A 20925-nucleotide genomic window follows, 5' to 3' on the forward strand; every position below is an offset into this window, starting at 1 on the left:
TCCTAATACAAATGGCTACACTTGGATCTCTTTGGCACTTTCACAAGGCCGTTTATACTATCAAGATTGGACCTTGTGATTAGTACCATAACAATATTTTTGACATTCTAGGGTTGGCTTACCTTCTATTTTTAGTATAAACCCCTGGCATTATATCTCTTAAGCACTTTCATGAGGAAACTCATACTATAAAGTATGGATCTTTTGACTAATACTATAACAAAATGATCATATTCTAGTGTCAACTTGCCTTCCATACTTCACATTCAAATGCTTGTGCTTGACCTTAAATTATCCCATGCTTGGTAGAGATTAGTGATAAAATTTTGACTCTTACTTTTAAGAAATACATGCATTTGACGTTTCTTTAAAATCTTTAACCTATCCTCTTCTAACTTTACAAAATCAACATATAATGAGAACTTAATTACTTTCCTATACTTACTTAATAGCCAAACAAAACTCTCAAATAACCTGTTTTCATATTGATAATGAAATATTTTTTTAATATAATATTGTTAATCTAAAATGCCCCTATTACTAATAAAAGATATCTATAACGTTGATTTCCACCTCCAACTCATTTTTGCTAAATCGTTATAAAAAATCACTCTGAATTTTATTACGCGCTGCTAAGTAAATGCAGAACACGTTTTAAATGAGCCAAATAATAAAGATTGGGCTAAAAGATTACGCCGTTGCCGGGGATCGAACCCGGGTCACCCGCGTGACAGGCGGGAACACTCACCACTATACTACAACGACAAGAATTGTTGTATCATCGCTCACAAATATATTTAAATAGTTACTTTATCCTGTTGCAACGCCCCTTCAAATAATCTTATTATTATTGGTACAAAATGTGGATCCCACATGATATAGAATAGATTTTATGTTGCTCATTTTTCGAAGAATTTGTTTTGTAATAAATCATTAGGGATATGTTTTCCTAGCCATAACCTTTTTGCAAGTTGGATAATAATGGTGAGAAATATTGAACATGCTATTTATCATATGAAAATGAGCTAATGATGTTTTCTTAGTAATTTCATACGAATTGATTGCACATTAAATGTCTTTAAATATAAAAAATAACACGTCTCACAAATGTGTATCAAATTAGTTCATAACAACTAATATAAATGAGTGGGAATCTAGGATTTTAATTATAAAAGTTTTAAATTTGAGTTCCACACTTTTGCGACATAAGATCGATCCAACTAGCATGAAATTGGTAATCTTGAGGCAAGAAAAGAATATATGAAATTTGAGGCAAACGTCAATGTAATAATTAAAAGATAAATTAGGACTATACAAGACTCGGTGTATGGTCCAAACCTAGCATAAGAATCTTCCTCTTTTTTGTATTTAATTGCATTTAATGCATTCCACTAAGGTGGGCAAAAGACTAAATGGAAAATAGCGTAGGTATGCAAGTTTCACCATTCCAACCTATGCCTTGAATTTGATGCACACTTTAATCTAATATTGCATTTCGAAGTATTCTAACATTTTTAGTCAATGTAAAAGTAAATATCTAGACACTCTTAAAATGATACCATCTTTAAAACAAGAGACGCGTAGCGTCATGTTCCTGCCTAATGTTAGAATGTTAGAATTGTGAATGGTAGAGTGGAAATGGGAAAGTAGTGAAAGGCTTAGATCTAGTTGGATGGACTTTTAATATAACTTGTATTCTATTTAATGTTTCATAAATTAGATTTAACATTAATAATAATCAATGTATAAATGTAAGAAAAATAAAATGTATAACAATAGAATTTATAATATACTTTAATATCATTTTGATAAACTTGTTCTTTTCAATAACATGAAATCAAATAAATAAAACTTCAAAACTTTCAAATTTTCGTTAACCAAAGTGTATATTCTTAATTCCAAAATTAAAGAATACCATTAAAAAATTACTTCAACAAGCAATAACCATGAAATTTTAACTATATAAATTGGAAGGTTAATTAAATTATTTTTACTTGTTCCTACGAAGTTCAACTAAGAATAAGTAATGTGTGATAAACAGAGTCTACTATAATAGTGAAGAGAGAAATACTTGTGTGATAACCAATGTTTGTTAATAGGGTTTCATTCATTTAGTTCAAAAGAGAGTGTTTGTAGTGCAATGTCATTAGTTTTATACTGGAAATTGGTTTCTTTGAGTTTTCTATGTTCATTAATATACACATACATTAATACATAAAATACACGTGCTTAGATTTAAGGGTTTGATGTGGAATATTTTGTAACAAACCATGCTCATGATTTGTCTTTGTATTCTAAGTTCAAAATCTATTAGATGACAACTATTAAATTAACAATTATAGTGTCTTTGGGTAATTTTTTGGCTATAAATTCAATCTTTGATTTGTGGGTTTGAGCTTGACCTATGGATTCAATATTGATGTCTTTGGCTTTTATATTCTTATTTTCTTTAGGCATCTAAAACTACTATTGAAAACTTGGTGTTAAGTATTGATATTGTGAGAGTATTTGTGTAAAGGATATCGTCCTTAGTAAAAATCATTGAAAATTATTTAACTATTAACCATTTGAAATGATTTAACAATTTTGACAACTTCAAGTAGTCATGTAACTCTCTACAGTCCCTACATAAACCTTTGAATGATACAAATGAAATATTTTTTTATTTTATATAATATCTTTAAATTAATTTAAATATTTAACATTTAAATTGATAACTAATAATTAAAAAATCAACTTAAAATTAAAATGTAATTATAAATTTTTGAATTTATAAATCAATGTTCTTACAAATGTAAACAAAATTTAAATTATATCTACTAATCTAATCCAAAAAAAAAAAAAAAATCTAATAAAAACTAATACCAAAGAAAAAAAACACTAATTTAATTGAAATTAGGAACCAAGTTGTTTCCAAAGCACAAAGTGCGTGTGAAAAAAGTTACACACGTGGAGATGGGTTTTACATGTTCAGTAGAGTTTCATACGATTGACAAATGCTCCTACACAGCTGAAAGCTGTAAAATTGTTGAAAAGATGTCAAATTATTGTGATCTGCCAAATTTTTAGCATCGATGTAACCATTTTGTAATATATATCGATGTCATTTGATTAAATCAGAATATTATAATACTACAGGAAAATAAAGCTTTGAGCAGGATAAAACCATAATGTTATGGTACCACAAGAAATGAAAGCAATTAGCAACCATTGGAAACCGTTGAAACCATTAACAACTAAATTGGAGACCAAGGGAGAATGGAAGGGTAGATTCTAAAATTAAAATTGGTATACCAAGGCTTCGATCCTAATCTTTTTCTTGGAATATATGTAAATTATATTAATATTAATAAAATTTACACTAAATTTAGGGCAAAGCACTTGGCACCATCACCTGCAATTATTTTCAATTCTTTGCTACACGTATTCTGAATGTCTAGGATTTCAAATTAAAATCTTTGATAACCTTTTTTAACACATCAATTCTTGCGAAGAGCTGTCAAGGTTCACAGAGAAGCTTCAATGAGGCAGGCTCACAGAAGGGTTTGAGCGCTGCAAATTCAACCACCATAGCGATAAAACAAAAGCTATCCCAATTTCAGTACATTTTCGTTTGAATTTGGATTATCAATGTAAATTTTGGTTCGACAAGATCTCAAAATTTGGATTAAAGTTTCATGTTTTCATTGTACCAAAAAGGAAATTAATGTGTGAATGCAATTATATATATTGTTACCTTCAATATGACTTTCAACACATAAATATTTTGCATCTCCCCCTAAATAAGGATGAATTGGTCTCATTTTTTGGGTTTTTGAATAGTGTATAGTGGGTATGGAAATTTTCTGTTATTTAAAATTAATTACCAAATTCTGTAAGTTCATTTAAAGTTGCAGATGTTGAATGTTAATGCAGGATGTTGTGGCCTTGAAAAATCAGCTGAGAGATAATTTGAAAGTGAGTCAGAAAGCGAAAGCAGATGCGCGAAGGGCATGAGGAAAATATTTTAATATTTATATGTTTATCAGTTTACAGCCCTTGGAGTTGTTTCAGAAAACACAATGGAAGTGAAAGAAAAAGGAAATGGTAAATTGTAAATTGTCAAGACTCTGTAGTGCATTTTTTTGAGTAGATACAATTTAGAGTTATGATTTGGGGTTTTTGAATTAAGATATGGTATGGGTTTAGATCCCATAATCTTACACATAGGAATACATAAGTTTTCACAGATTGTGATTTCAGTTTCTGAAGTCTACCTTGTATATGTTCATCTCAATTGTATTTGAGGTTTCATCATTTCAATCCTGCACCAGCAAATGGTAATTTAAATTTTGAAAGGAGTTTTTGCCACACATTGAAAGTAAATTTATTATTCACAAAGTTTCCAAGGTCGATAAGAGAAGGCGAAGAAGGAAAAACAAAGAGGCTTGGAGAACTTATAGTTTCCTCTAAGATTTCAGAGGGCCAGTCTTCCTCGTCAATATAATATTGTGCAATTGACTCCCACTCAACTGTGCATTCCCTTGGGGCTTCATTATTTGATTACGACAATGGGGAAGCCTAAGCCTTATTCAGATTTAGCTATGCTTCAAGTGCCTTCAGAACTTTCTGCAAAACATTTGGAAAAAAATAAAAAGCTAAAAATAGTGTACCCTGATTGGATAGCAAAAAAAAGTTTTTTTTATATAAAAAAATTAACGGCATCATCCAATCATAATTACAGAAAATGATTTATTGTTAATTATTAATTTTTTTTTAATATTGAAACATTTGAAAAACAATAAAAAGCTAAAAAATACTATAATCTGATTGGATAGCAAAAAATTATTTTTGCATCCAACGGATGCTATAGTTACCTGCTTGTCAGCAGGAACTAAAAATGATACAATAGTTCTTCTTGGATTATCATTCATATGAATTCTTTGTTGAACCTACAAAAATAATAATGTAAGTAGCTTTCATCAAAAAAATAAAATAGGCACAAATTATAAGCTAATTTTTTTATTTATAAAAAAAAGATAAAAAGAGAGGGAGAAGGGTTGAAAAATCAATGTATGGAAAGTGATATAATAATACTTTGATTAATGGAACAATGTGATATGGCATGTGCATGACCATGTAATTGATCTACACATGATGTGGAAATCAAATTTTATACAAGTGATGTGTAGGGATAAGCCCCCATGTGACATGACCATAAATTTCTTGTGATTCAAACCATGTCATGTAATGAAGAATCTATGCAATATACTCATAATTAGCCATGAAAATGGGTGTGTTGTGCAATCAAAATCTATGCATCCAATGACAACTTTCATGCCTCATATTCAGTTAATCTAAGTCTACATATTAGGCATTTTCTTGTGTCTTCCTTATTTTTTCTTGTTTTGTGTTTTCTCTTCCTATATGTCTTTTCTTTCAAATATACTCTTTATTTCATCTTGTTAAATTGTTGGGCTTCTCCATCCTATCATGCATCCCATTTATTCATTGCTAGTCATTATATTTTTAATAAACTTACAATTGTCCTTCTACATGCCCATTACTTCACTCCCAACATGTTAACCTATAAAATGAATCTTGTGGTATGGCTGACCAATAATCCTTATTTTTTTTGCTTATATTTTTGTTCCCTCCCTAACATTCCAACATGTTTTATTATGTTTCACATACTCTATTTCATATTGTACCTATGGTCTAAAATGCAAATGGAAACAAACTAGAGTGTAAACCTTTTATTACAACCAAGGGAAAAACTCTAGATAAAGCTCATAAAAGAGAGAAAAAAATATAATAACATCAAAATCAACTCAAGATGTTACACATTACTCCATTAAGATTGATTTTCTCCTTGATTAGTTGATATGTGGATGCTCCTTTGTTTGAAGATTGTGAATTCGTTAACATGGACTTAACTTAAGTGATAATGGATTGCAATGAAGGAAAGAGAGCCTCCATTTTTAGAATTTTGGAGGAGGCAATGAACAAATAATGTTTAATGGTGAGATCAACATGGGAGGATTCTTGAGAGTATTTTCCTAGGATCAAGGAGGGAATGGAGGGATGATATGGAGGTTGTTAGATTGTGAATAGCTAAGACTAAATTACTAAATTTAGTAAGTGGTTGTGACCATGAGGGAGATAAGGAATATGTTCACCTAGGAGGGTTGTATTATTGGGTTTAGTGGAGAGAATAAAGGAACTATATGGACAAACGTTCTTAGGCGTCCTTTATTCTTGGAATGTGTTGAAGGAATATAAGACTAATTACATATAATTATTTAAGCCACATGTGAGATTCTAAAAAAAGGTGAAAATAATGATTATTTATTTATTTATTGTGAGATAATATTGAAAAAGAGATTTATTAAATAAAAAATATATTTAATTAAGTGTGGAAGACCTTATGTGAAGGGGACTTTTCCTAGGTGGTGCATTTAGTTGGTTAGAACTAGGCGTGATAAAGAAATTTCTAGGCATCTACATTTTGCTCCTCTTTGATACAATACAACTAAATGATAGTATTTCAAAGAAGATTAAAAATGAAGGTGTGAGTGAAGTTTATATGGTAGGTTACCTCAGTCACTCAGGGATGATAATGGAAGTGAGGATGCCCCCTCAAGAGATTTGTTGGATAAAATGGAGCCCAAGAGGTCCCTTGTAAAGACAAAGGATGAGAAAGAAAATGTGTCATGATGTATAAATGATGACTTGAGAGAAGTCATGTTGGGATGATGGAGTAGGATTGGGCATATTGATGAATGCTAGGATGATGAGAGAAGTTTGATGCCTTTGCTTTATATTTAGATTGTGTTAGAAGAGAAGAGGATCATTGTGTTTGTATTAAGGTTATTGATGATTAGATACTGGGTATTGTCTTGTATGATGATGAAATTCTTATTGATAATAGCAAGGTGATGATTAGAGAATTCAAAATTAGCTTTCTAGCATGCTTGATATGAAATATTTGAGGGCTACTAGATATATTCTTGGGATGAAAGGGTTTGGGTTCACAAAAAGCTTTGGTTAATTCAAGGTAAGTATTTTGATACAATTTTGCAAAGGCTTAGAATGTAGGATTTTAAACTAATAAATATTCCATTTCTAGTTGGTACTAAGTTGAGTTTAGGCATATGTGTTAATTTTGATAATGATATTGAGGATATGTCTAATGTTTCTTATGTTGATTTTTATTGTATTTTAATGTATGAAATGGTTTGTACTAGACCAATTATAGCCTAAGTAGTGGGAATTCAAAGTAGATTTATGTCTAACCCTAGTAAAGAGAATTGGACTTTCATTAAAAGGGTGTTTAGGTACTTGTGAGGAACTTCTGATTATTGTTTGGTTTATATTGGTACAATGATGTGGATAGGTCATTGGACATACATGGTTTTGTTGATGTAGATTGGGCCAGTGCCTTTGTTAGTCGAAGGTCCACTAGTGGTTGTGTTTACTTTGTTTGGAGGAGCAATGAGTTGGATGAGTAAAAGACAACCCACAATCACATTTTCCACCATTGAAGGATAGTATCTTCTGTGTTTGGACACCCAAGTTGGAAGGATAGTATTAGAGTGGAAATTGACATCCTTTCAAATTTTGTGGAGGTAATCCAAGGGTTAGAAATGTTTAGAATGGATAGCCTTATTTGGTGGTTCTGGAGCTCTTGTCATTCTATATAAAGAACTATTTTGATGTAGAATTATGAGGAACAATTAAATGTTGAGGTGCTCTTTGAGAACAAGGACATGTGGGATACATAAGGAGGTTGTTCACAAGTACACAGACTTGCTACCATGTTGGAGGCAAAGAGGATAATTGAAGTAAATATATTGTAATTACATTTATTATTGATAATGCATACTTGACCTCTCTTCTTAGTGGATTATTTTTTCGCTTAGGTTTCTCAGCACTTGACATCCTTTCAAATTTTGTGGAGGTAATCCAAGGGTTGGAAATGTTTAGAATGGAGAGCCTTATTTGGACACCTTATTTGGTGGTTCTCGAGCTCTTGTCATTCTATATAAAGAACTATTTTGATGTTGAATTATGAGGAACAATTAAATGTTGAGGTGCTCTTTGAGAACAAGGATAGGTGGGAAACATAAGGAGGTTGTTCACAAGTACATAGACCTGCTACCATGTTGGAGGCAAAGAGAATAATTGAAGTGAATATATTGTAATTACATTTATTGTTGATAATGCATACTTGACCTCTCTTCTTGGTGGATTTTTTTCGCCTAGGTTTCTCAACACTTTTTAAGTCCATAATGGATTCACATCCATAACCAAGCATAGTATGATCTTGATACTTCTATTGAGCTCCTCATAGTGAGTAACATTCCAACACATCTCTAATTAGAAGACATATCTAGCCTCACCCAAGTCTCCATGAGCATCCATCAATCATTTTGTACCAACTAAAAATGCAACCCTACAAAATCATGATGCTCCAAGAAAATGATTAATACTCTAAACCAAACAAAACTAAATCCTCTCCAAAGTATGATCATAAGTTACACCATAATGAAAGACTCTGAGAGTCCTTAATAGTAATCAAGATGTTAACATTCCCAAGAAAAATAAAGATAACCAATCACTATCAATAGTATCAACAACGTCAATGAAATATCGCATGATAGTAGTTACTAATAACACCAACAACTATTCTATAATATTATCAATACCCACACATAATTACAAAATGCATTGCAACACCACTAGCTTTAAAAGATCCAAGATCTTGCAAGAATAAGATAAAACACAATATGCAATTGGACAAAACTCCCACTAGAAGTGATATCTTGCTATGCATGGCATTATGAACAAAACAACATCACTACCAAAATTCTACTAAAATAAAATAGAGCTTCTCATGCAATAACCATCTCAAGTACTCCAAATAACCATCTCTTTGTCTTACTGCAATAAATATACTGGTGGAACAAGATGATCGAGAAAAGTCAACCAAACATAATCTTCATCATGACATCCAAATTAAAAATAGATTCAAAATCTCATTAGTAATATGTATAATAGAGGCAACTAAACATCACATGTAGATTCTGATGCTCAAATACTATATTACTACTAGACCTAATTTTGTAAGAGAGTTCACAAATAGAGTAACAATAATATTAAGAACCTAAGTAAGAAACCATGGATTGAACTTGTAATTGTCTTGACGTATAACATAGTGAATATAGTCTTCTCATAGAATCACATACCACAAATTTTGGTTAACATATAAAACCTAAAAAAATAATTTTTGTAAATATGAAATCCACCTAAATATCTAGAGATTAATATCAAACATGTCATTTGAACAATGGAATAGGCATATACCTACAAACTTGAAACTTTTGAAATAAGAAAAAATGTAAAACTTGCAAGAGAACCAAGTTATAATGGAGCTTATAATATATGAAACATATACTAAATAAACCAAAAAGAGATAAGTGGCTTATCTTCTAGTGCTTTAATGTAACCAAGGTATAAAACCATGAAGCCAATATATGAACTCCAATTTCTAGTCCAAATAGCAATTTTTTTTGTGTGACTACAATGTTAAATTTAAGCATCTAACATCAACACCTTCTCTTTCACATGACCACAAGGTAAAGGGAAAAAACAACAAAACTAGAGAATAACACATAGTGTCAAACAAGAGCTCTATATCAATATTATGTAAGGAATATGACCAAATCCATGAAAATCCACAATCATGAGATTCCAATGCCCATGATAGATCACAATGATAATATCCATAGCTTCATTATAGCCCACAAGCCTCCCACATTTCAAGAAAGGTAATATACCTGTCTTCTTATAAATGTAATGGCTCTGACACTAAACTAGCTTCGATACCATTTGTTGGAAAATTTTCAATCTCTAACTAATGAATTAGCATTTAGTCTTTATTCCCATATTATGACATCAAATGGTGAAATACTAGGCTTGAACTATTATAATATAAAAAATAAAAAAACTTGTATGTGAATCTAAAAATAATAAATCTTAATGTGGAATTACCATGATTAGATCCATATTTATGATGCTAAAAGTAAGGCAAAATGACATTTTAATAGCACAACCTTATGTGAACTTATAATAGCAATAAATAAAAGATAGCATCAACATAAGATAGTAGCAAAGAGGTACAAATTGGCAATAGCAAAGCATCACATGACACAAGATTTACATGGAGAAATCTTTACGATAAAAAAACCACCATGAAGAGAGGCCAAGTATGTATTAACTTTGAAAGAAGATTTAAATTTATCACAAACTTGAACCATCCTCCTATTTTTGTTTAACATGGTAGCACGTGTATTTATGAGCAACCTCTCTATGCTTGAACTTGTCCCTTGTACCTACAACATAAATCTTCATTCAACAATTTATCTTACTTTCCACATTGAAGGAGCTGATATTATATAATTGTAAAGAGGAGATTATGCACCAAGTGCCCAAAATGAATCTTAATTTAAAACATCCCAACCTTTAATTTCCCTCCTAGAATTTGTAAGTACATTGGTTTTGGCTCCAAAAATTTGCCCTCCAACTTAGATGCCCAAACCTGGAAATGAAATATCACATAAAATTCCAAAAATGATGGAACATTGAGAGACACATAATTCCTCTTTCCAAATGCCTACTTGGAGAATCCCAACAATAACTCTTTTGTCATCTTCACTCTCTTTTACCATCCCATTCTAGGTGTCCATATTTGGGAAAATACTAATTAAATATTTATGCCTATAAGTCACCTTTACCACTGCTAGTGGAACCCTTCATCCCTAATGAATATGTTATAAACAATGGTAAGAATAAATATTAAAAAATATTTTCTAAATACACCCTAAGCGCCTAGGGACACTTCCAAGGATGTTGAGACTATGCAATATGAAAAAGGATTTGCAAGATAGATGGTAACACGATCTTAACCATTATATCAATAGCCAAATCAAACTTCCTTTCAAGTTAAATTTTAGGGTTGTTGTCTACACTCACTGTCCTTTCTATTTTTGTTATCCTATTATTATTTGTAGTAGAATTTGCAGGCAACAATTTAGTCTCTTAACTCTTAGTTGATTGATTTTATTCATAATCTCCCTCAAGTGATGTATTATTTTCCTATCAAGTTGCACTAGCTTTGGTACTAAAATAATCTCCCATGACAAATTATAATACAAATTTGATTCATAACCCTCAAAGAACACCCAAAATATTGGGTCCTCTAACTTAGTTAAACATTAGACAACTTAAATTTAAATTATTATTTATAAATGAACAATATCCTCACATTCCAACCAATAAATGATAAACATAACACCTGATCTATTTCTTATATACAATAATAAATAAATAAATGTAATTGTTGACTTTTTACTTATTATAATAATGATTATATTACATTCAAACAATTACGCAACTGTTGGAAATACAATCATTGACGTCAAGGGCACTCAGTTAAGATCGTTAGAAGTTCATCATTTATGTCAAAGGTGAGAATATACGTGTAAGATTGTTTAAAAGGTTGTCATTGAGCTCATAGAAGATGAAATAGTTGTCATCGTTATCAGTGATGGCAAATGAGATATGTCAAAATTGAAAAGACAAATTGTCAAAGAAATGTATTGATAGAATCATCATCATTAATGTGATAAATTTATTGGAATAGAGCAACAATTAAATGAAAAACAAAATGGATCAAAATAGTAATAATTATCATAAACATGGACAACGACTTATTAAGGAGAAGATTATTAAGACAAATAATTATAACCAACTTATTGGTTCCTAAAACAAGAACACAAAACAACAACGACTTGATTTTAATAGTCGCTTGGTCTTATAAATAAATCATAATTATTGTCTGGTGGATCGACTCTCTTACAAGTCGCCACAATTATCTAAAGCTGCTAGATATGATGGATTCCATGCCCCATAAGATAGGCTTATATAGCCCAATAAGGCCATTGTTCAGCGGTTAGCTGTATAACCTAAGCGCCCAATGCTTCTGATACTTTGTTGTTGAAGAACAAGCAGCGACGTATCCTTCAACCTTATATCGTTCTCCCTCTACTTCCCTGAGGCGTCTTTTTACTGCTCAAAGTTATGCTAACCAATCCTTCGCAAATAGAATATATGTAGGTTTTAAAATATTGTAATGTCTATCATTCATTTTATAAGAAATACTATCAAGGTGGAAACTTATCATAAGGGGTTGATGTCTCAGGTGAGTTGGTGCTCACTAATCAATCAAGAGGTTGGTTGGTGCTTCTAGTGTGTCAGCGATCATAAATTAAACAACGAGTTGGTGCCTATAAATTCATAAGTGAGAGTTGGTGCTTTGAATGGGTGGATGCTCACAAACTAAGTTAGGGGTTGGTGCCTACAAATATTGTAAAAGAAGAATTATATAAAAGAATTGATTTTTCATAGTTTTCTCCCACTAGGGTTTCCATGTTAACATTGTGTTATTGTGTTCTTATGTGCATGATTGTTAGAATTTAATGAATAATACTATTGTGGTTGATCAAGTTTAAATTGGTAAGAATCATCGTTATAGTGATTCACCCCTTGCCTCTCAGTATAATCATGCGCTCTTCAACAACAAAAGTATTCATACCAACAATAATGATTAAAAATTTATTATAATATAGTTAAGAGTCTTTATCCATTGAAGCTCGAATGCGAACTCTATATAAGATGTCCCTCTAAAATCACTAGGGTTTTTGTCCAAGAATTCACACGTGCCTAAACATCTAAAAGGAATTTCACTAAATATAGACAATTCTTCTAAAGGAATATATTCACATGTTTATATCCTTTGTAAATAAAATAGTTTAGAAACCAAGGATACCTACAAGTTCAAAGTCAAATAATGGATAAGGGTAGTGTAGATCCCTAGAAATAACCCTAGTGTGTCTAGTCCCTATTACCTATTCCAATCCATCATCGTCATAATAACCTAAAAAAACCTAGGACAAGTCTCCTTCACTTAAGGTCTTCCACATTTAATTAAATAATTGATTTTTTTTTAATTAATCTCTTTTTCCATCTCAAATAATCACTATTTCCACCCATTTTCCATCTCACACATGCTTAACATAATTGTATTATATTATTAATATTTAATTATGCATATATTTCCTCAATAAATTTCAAGAATAAAGGGCACCTAAGGGCACTTGTCGTTATAGTTCCATTACTCCCTCCGCTAAATCCAATCTGATATTGCCCTCTTAGATACACATGTCCCTTATGTCTATCATCATCAAAACTACTTATTGAATATGTTTTAAAATGCATATTACAAAGTATTTTTAATTGTTCTATTGAGTCCATAGAACCAACACTTTTATCATATTTTTATTAATTCCTAGAATGCCTTGAAATTGATGTTTAAATGTGGTAGCTTGTGTTTGAATCTCAATCATTATGAAAGAATTATTTCAAATCGAAGGGTCAAGTTTTGTTTGCATTAAAAATGGAACTTCAAAAAATTGATTTAAAATATGCAAAATAACTATGTTTTGCAACCATTTAAGATCTGTAATGGAATATATATTCCCTCAACACATTCAAGAATAAAGGGCACCCAAGAGCACTTTTCTTATAGTTCCATTATTCCTTCCACCAAACCCAAGAATATAGCCCTCATAGATGTACATGTCCCTTATCTCTCTCATTGTCACAATTACTTATTTTTTGAATTGAAAATAATACGATTATAAAAAGTATTAGAGATAATTACATAATATATTATATGTTTGTAACATTATATCATTCGACATATCAATTAATATCGATCCCAATACTTAGACCATGAAATATCTCCATACAATATAATTATTGTTGGATATTGTTGTTGCTAGGATATGTTGTTGTCATTGATGTCAACATATTCTTGTGTTGTTGTGAGTTGTTTGGTATTCTGGTGATTGCATTGTGCTGGTATAGTTGATTTATCTATTTGGGATGCTGGAATACTTTATTCCTTATGGGTTTCAGTGATCCAAGAGATTGCTTGATCATATTATTTGATTCGGTTTATAGTTCAGTCTTTCTGTGTAGTGGTTGGCAGAGTTTGGTATTTTCTTTGGTGAGTTCTGGTATGATCATATCTTTGGTTTTGAATTTGGGAGAATGTTTTGGATGTTCATGTGTATCTTCAGTTTAGATGGTTCATTATTTGGTGCTCCTCAAGTTATCTTTCTAGTCTGAATTGTTGTTGTTGAGTGTTCTTGTGAGTTAGCGTGTTGATCGATGAAGATTTGCATTAGTGGTGTTGGTGCAACTATTGTGGATGGTTCTAATGTGCTTGTTGGTGTTTCTTGATTGTTTCTTATTTTTCTTGGTGGTCCACATTGATCCTTGTGCACGTTCTTGGTGATTTTGTTGATTCGGTGATATTCTTTAGGTTATGTGGTATTCTTGGTGGTGTAGCATGTTGCGGTTGATCTTGGTGAGATTTTTGGTGGTGATGCATGTTTGGAGATTTGATTCAGGTCCATGTTATGTCATGTATATCATTATATTGGTCCAATGGTTCACATATGTATCGTGTGATGTAATTTTGTTATTGTGAGTTGAGGGTTTAGCCGACCTTGTAGTCAAGGTTGAGGATTTGTATATATAGGTGGTATAGTCATGTAATTTGGGTATTGGTGTTGTGTCTGCATTATCAGAGAGAGGTACATGTGGTTCATGAGTGAATTTATCATTCAGTGTGGTGTGTTGAGTAGATATTGTTGTAGGGCAGACAAATGTTCTTAACCAAAACTATCGTCAGGCATAAGGAGGTGCTATATTTGTAGTTCATGTAATCTAGATTGTAATATGAATCTTATTGTAAGGTAGTGAACCTTCCCTAAGGGTTGAAGCCTTCAGAGTCATCTTATTTTGAGTAGTAATCTCTAGGCAGTGTGCCTGAATGCATGTGCATTCCCCATTATAATATTTACACATACTATTGCAGAGTACCATCTATTGCAGAGTATCATCTATTGTAGCCATTCATAAAAATGTTTCCATCTATAACCAATAGTTAGCCCTAAATTCTGAGCAATCTTAAAATGCTCTACCTTGTCCCAACCCACAGTAGTAAAACTATCACAAAGGGGTGTGAGGTGCGAATACATAGAGAGGATAGGAGAGTAACCATCCCAAGATTCTAGCCAAAATAGAGTCTCAGAGCCCTTATTGTAGATCCAGTAAAGACCATTCTTAGTAGTTGAGCCCCAATTTTTAAAGTGTGCCAAATCATAGAGCCTCTTCTTGCTAAATGAAAATGAGGAACATCCAAAAAATTAACCCCTCTTAGACACTTATGCATGAGAATATGAACCGATACCTGATTCTAACTAGTACACCAACACCAATATAATTTGGCAGCAAGAGCTTGCCCATTCAAGATAGAAAAACGAAGACCAAGGCCCCCCTCCTTTGACTTGCACACAGATTCCCACTTAACTAAGATCCACTTAGAAGTTTGCAAATTATCATTCCAAATAAATTGGCACGAGAGAGCATCAAATTCCTTAAGGTGATGCACATGAGCCATTTGAACAAAAATCCTATAAATAGGAAGATCTTGAATCATCGATTGAAGAGTCACCCTAGCAGCAATGGATATCCACCGATGAGTCTAGTGATTAACCTTCTAATGTAGCTTATCAAGCAAGTCCTTCCAATATGACCTAAGTTTCATTCCAACAACAAGAGGAATACCCAAATAAAGTAAGGGGAGAGAACTAATTTGAAACATAAAAAATATTAGCAATCCTCCTCTAAATAGGTTCTGAAGTGTTAAAAAAATAGAAGATTTGTGTTCATTAACTTTCTGACATGAAGAAACTAAATAAATATCTAGCATCTTCCCAAAGAATTCGGCTTCAAGAATATGAGTGATCCCCATAAGAGCAGTATCATCCAAAAACTGGAGATGAGAAAACTTTGGTAGCCCATTACCCCAACTCCAACCCTAAATCAATCCATGAAACCTAAGACTTAATAAATCTTCCCAAGCCCTTAGCCATAATAATAAACAAATAGGGGGAAAGAGGATCCCCTTGAAAAAGACCCTTGGAAACTCCAAATAACTTAGAAGGCTCACCATTAATAATAACAAAGAAGGACGAAGAAGTAACACAACTCATCGTCCAATTGACCCACTCTGAGCTAAAACCAAAGAAGGAGATTTTTTTGCAAAAAATGCCACTTAACTCTATCATAGAACATAGATTTCTGCCTAGACACTGCCATAGAATGAATTTGTTTAGAGGCAACCACCACCCCATCCAGAATTTTTCTTCTAGCCACAAAAATCCCTTGCTCATCCAAGATCAAAGATGAGAGAAATTTTTTGAGCCTCTCTACAATTAGCTCAGTAATGATTTTGTACACCACATTACAAAGAATAATGGGCCAAAAGGAATCCAATTGATCAACACCTTTATTTTTAGGAATAAGAACAAGGAAAGTAGAGTTGAAAGAACAAAGCATTTGTTTGCTACCAAGAGATTCCTATACCACCTCCAACAAATACAAATTAATAACATCCCAAAAATATTGAAAACATTCTATAGGAAACCCATCTGAAACCTAGAGCCTTGCCCTTGCACATCCCCAAAACAACCTCTTCCAATTCAGCCAAAGAGATCGAATGTATGAGGGAATCATTCATCTCATTAGTAACTAGAGAGGGAATACAAGCAAGGATCATATTCTCCTCATCTTCAATAGGAGGCAAATCTTTAGTAAATAGAGCGGAATAGTACTGTGTAGCCTCATGAGACAAAGCTTGCAATGATGACAACTAAATTCCTTTTGAATTAAACAACAAAGAAATATAGCTCCTATTCCAATGAGCCTGCACAGAATCATGGAAAAAATATGTATTCTTGTCGCCTTCTTGAAGGCAATCAATTTGAGCCTTTTGCTTCCAAAAAATGTTCTCACAAATTTTCCACTCCTCCAACTTTCTCATAGCCTAAGATTCAGATGTGCCTAAAGAATTTGAGAAACCATAATCTCAAATTTGGTGAGTGATAACATCAAGGCAAGCCTGAGAATTCATCTTCACTGTGTGAAGGTTACCAAAACAAAACATATTCCATATTTTAGGCTAAAATTTCATAAATTGCATTTTCTTAACAAAGGAATACATAGCCGTACCTTAGGTAGGGCCATGGTCTCTCCACCATTGGGCCATTAAGGTAGGAAGGTAATAATCATGAAGCTAAATAATCTAAAATTTAAAAGGAGGTTTCTTAGGATTGCTTAAAATTTAATTGGCCAATGATCAAAACCCCTCCAGTCAAGGATCTTAGAAATAGTAACCAGGCTCCCACTCACCCAAAAAAAGGAGACAAGAAATCGATCCCACATTTCAGAATTAGTTTCTTCTCCACACCTTTTATTATTCCAAGTAAAGACCCCATTAAATAGTTTGATATCAATTAAAGCAAGGGAGTCAACACTCACATGAAAGAGGTCAAAAGAAGGACCCAACCGAGCTAGCCCTCCCTTCTCCTCCTCCAAACTTAATATTGAATTGAAATCACCAGCTAACACCCAAGGAAGATAAGGAGCACATGATCTAACATACCTTATATGATACCAAAGCCAATTTTTTCCTTGAATTTCAATCGGAGCACATACATTAGTAACCAAATAATCTCCCTAGATTCCAAACTAGATGCAACCATGTAAAGAGTGGAATGACTAGGTAATCACCAAAGCGGAACAATCTTGTGCGGATCTCAAAAAAGAGCCAAACCCCCAAAACAACCTAGGGAACCAATACACTAGCACTGACCAAAACAATAGATAGTAGAAGCACACTGAAGCATGAAATCAACTGAGAGCTTAGTCTCCTGGACACAAAAGATATTCAGAGAATGAGCTGCAACCAAATCATGAATAGCCTTTTGTCGAGGGATGCTATTCAACCCCCTAACATTCCAAGAGAGAATAATCATTGAAAGTATTGGGAGAAGTGAGCATAGATGGGCTTGCACTATTGGCAATATGCTAGATTTGGTTAAGTGTTGTCATTGATGTCAACACTATGTCCTGGTTGGATCTATCCCGGTTAGTCTTGGTGATCATTCTGATCCGGTATGATCAGATCTCTAGAATTAGTTTTGGATGCTTATTCTAATGGTTATATGCTTGCTATATTTTTTCGGTTTCATAATTTGGTTATCACTTTTGGTATTTGCCTTTACTGGCTTGTTCTTGGTTTTCCCGGCTAGCTTTTGGCTTTATCGGTTTCTGGCATTCCCGATTATCTTTACTGGTATGCTATTTTGGTGACTTGGTTAGTGGATTTTGGGTTTGACTTATGGAATCGGTTTCTACCATGTTGAAGGTGTTTCTTGATCATGTCTTGAGTGTTTGATGAATTTGTATCAGATGACGTGCTATTATGGTGGTCTTATTTGGATCCAGTTAAACTTTCACTGAGGGTTTCTACTGGTAAGTGAAGCATGTTGGATTTTGGTCTTAGCAGAATCTCCAATAGATATAATTGTTTGGTTACTTGATTTAGGTCCATGCTATGTAATGTAAATCATAATATTGGTTTGGTGGTATCATGTGATGTAATTTTTGTAATTATGGGTTTATAGGTTTAGGGTTTAGCCGACCTTGTCAATAAGGTTGATGATCTATATTTATAGGTGACTTATTCATGCAATTTGGGATGCGATGGTTATGGTTGGTTAAGTCTGCATTATCAGAGAAAGGATTATGTGCGAATAGAGATATCATTCGAGTGAAGGTTGGAAAGGTTTTGTATTGCAGAGCAGACATCAGTAACCAAAATTGTATCAGGCATTAGTAGATGCTACTTTCACAGTTCAATGCTTTTCAGATTGGAGTTCGATGTTTATGTAAGTCAGTGAGACTTCCCTTTGTGATGAGAAGTGCGCTTTAGGATGTTGGACTTTTTGCATGTGTAGACCCCATTGTAATTATTCACAATACTACTGCAGAGTATTCATCTGATTGTGGGTGGGGTTTCCCATCGTGGTTTTTTCCATTCTGGGTTTTCCACTTCAAAATATTGGTGTTATGTGTGTTGTGCTTTCATGATATATCTTTCATTATGTTGTGCTCCATTATAAGGTTCATAATTGAATTGATTGTTGTTATTGGTAGTAAATTGATTCACCCCCCCCTCTCAGTTTACTACCGATATCAATGCATTCCAACATGACTGGTCTAGATTCCACCAACAGTTCACTGACTATTTTAATCTTTTCCTGATCCTTCTTACAACCAATTTTTGAAGGATTTTCAAAAGAACCTTTTCTGAAGGGGCCTGTTTTGCAAACCCAAAGCTTGAGAAGACCCTCTTCCTTCACTAAATACCAACACCCCCTTAGCCAAATCTAACAAAACCATATCATCCTGCATACTGGAAGATTCATCTGGATCTCCCACATTAGGACCATTAGGAGACACACCTTGCACCTGCACATCAACTTGACCCATAACAGTAGTCCTCTACTCTTGCACACCATCCATACCTATAACTTTAGCCCAAAAGAAACCTCCATAGGAATTCCTTCCTCCAAGGCCAAAGTGTCCAATACCTAAAATTGATTGAAGCCCTCATCATTCTACCTATCCCTATAAGACCGAATTTGACCCCTCCCCTTAGCCTAAGGCTTAGCGGGTATAAAACCATCTTTATTAGGGCCACCATCATTCATAGGGGCTTTACCTGTGTCCCCTTTATCCACCTTTGAAGTCGAGGAAGAAGGAGAACCACCAACAACTTTATTTAGCCTGGGACATTGATGTTGAAGATGTCCATACTCATGACAAACCTGACACTAAAATAGAAGAGGCTCGTAATCTAACTGTTGCACCCATGATGAAGAGCCTAGAAAAATTTCCAAAGAATCTGGCAATGGGCTATTCAAATCAATCTCAACACAAATATGGGAAAAAGTAATTACCTTTTTATCAAGGGGTTTGGTGAGAAATTGCATTTGGCTTCCCAAGAAGAGCAACATTCTATTGCAAAATATCTCCCCTCCAAAACTCCAAAGGAAGCTGTGACAAACGAACCCAAATAGGGACCCTTGAGGGAAATTCTTTAGCCGAATTGAAACTCGCATGCTAGGGTTTAATGAACAAGCTCACATGATTATAAAAGTAGGGCCCTCCCTTAAAAACATGATTTCAATCAGACATACAAGAGAAAACAACCATGAAATAGCTATTCGGAACCAACATGATCTCCATATCACCCTCAAATTGCCAAGAACAATGAATCCAAGATTCCAATATCGACAGGGAAATATGGATTCCAATAAATTTGTCGATTAGAGTATGTTTGCTCCAATAAGCGACATCTTCCATAACTGATTCGGGAGGAATGATTAGAATTGAACAATCCTAACTCCTTGGCATGCAACCATCCACTTTATTAAGCTTAGGATCATCACCCATAAAAAAATAAGTTCGTGGACCTTGCATGCACACCCAAAGAAGGCCCCCCTTGCACCACATCACCAATGACCACCATACTTGAAGAAATGCTAGCCCCCTCCATCTTTGTCAACAACACGCACACAAAAATCTCCCCATACCCACAATAACACGTAACACACAACACTACTCCCAAAAGGCAACTCCAACACAACAAGAAACACCCACCGACACCAACAACAACACCCTCGAACAACACAAGAAATAAGCCAAGGCTAGACAATCCTAGCCTCGCAAACACAACCTGCTAAGATCTCTCATCATTTCCTCTCACTTAAATATGTTTTAAAATCCATATTATAAGCCATTTTTATTATTCTATTGAATCCATAGAACCAACACTTTTAGCTAGCTTTTTTAATATTCACATTCATTTAAATCTTTAATCAATTCCTAGAATGGTTTGAAATT

The 20925-nt window shown here is 33.3% G+C and overlaps 1 non-coding gene across 1 annotated transcript; it reads right to left on the reverse strand.

Moving 5' to 3' along the window:
• Positions 1-693: 693 nt before the first annotated feature.
• Positions 694-765, reverse strand: TRNAD-GUC (transfer RNA aspartic acid (anticodon GUC)). The gene has a single exon. It is a non-coding gene; the product is annotated as a tRNA-Asp (tRNA).
• Between the last annotated feature and the right edge of the window lie 20160 nt (positions 766-20925).

This window comes from Cryptomeria japonica, chromosome 8 (genome assembly GCF_030272615.1).
Source record: "Cryptomeria japonica chromosome 8, Sugi_1.0, whole genome shotgun sequence".
Lineage (NCBI taxonomy): Eukaryota > Viridiplantae > Streptophyta > Pinopsida > Cupressales > Cupressaceae > Cryptomeria > Cryptomeria japonica.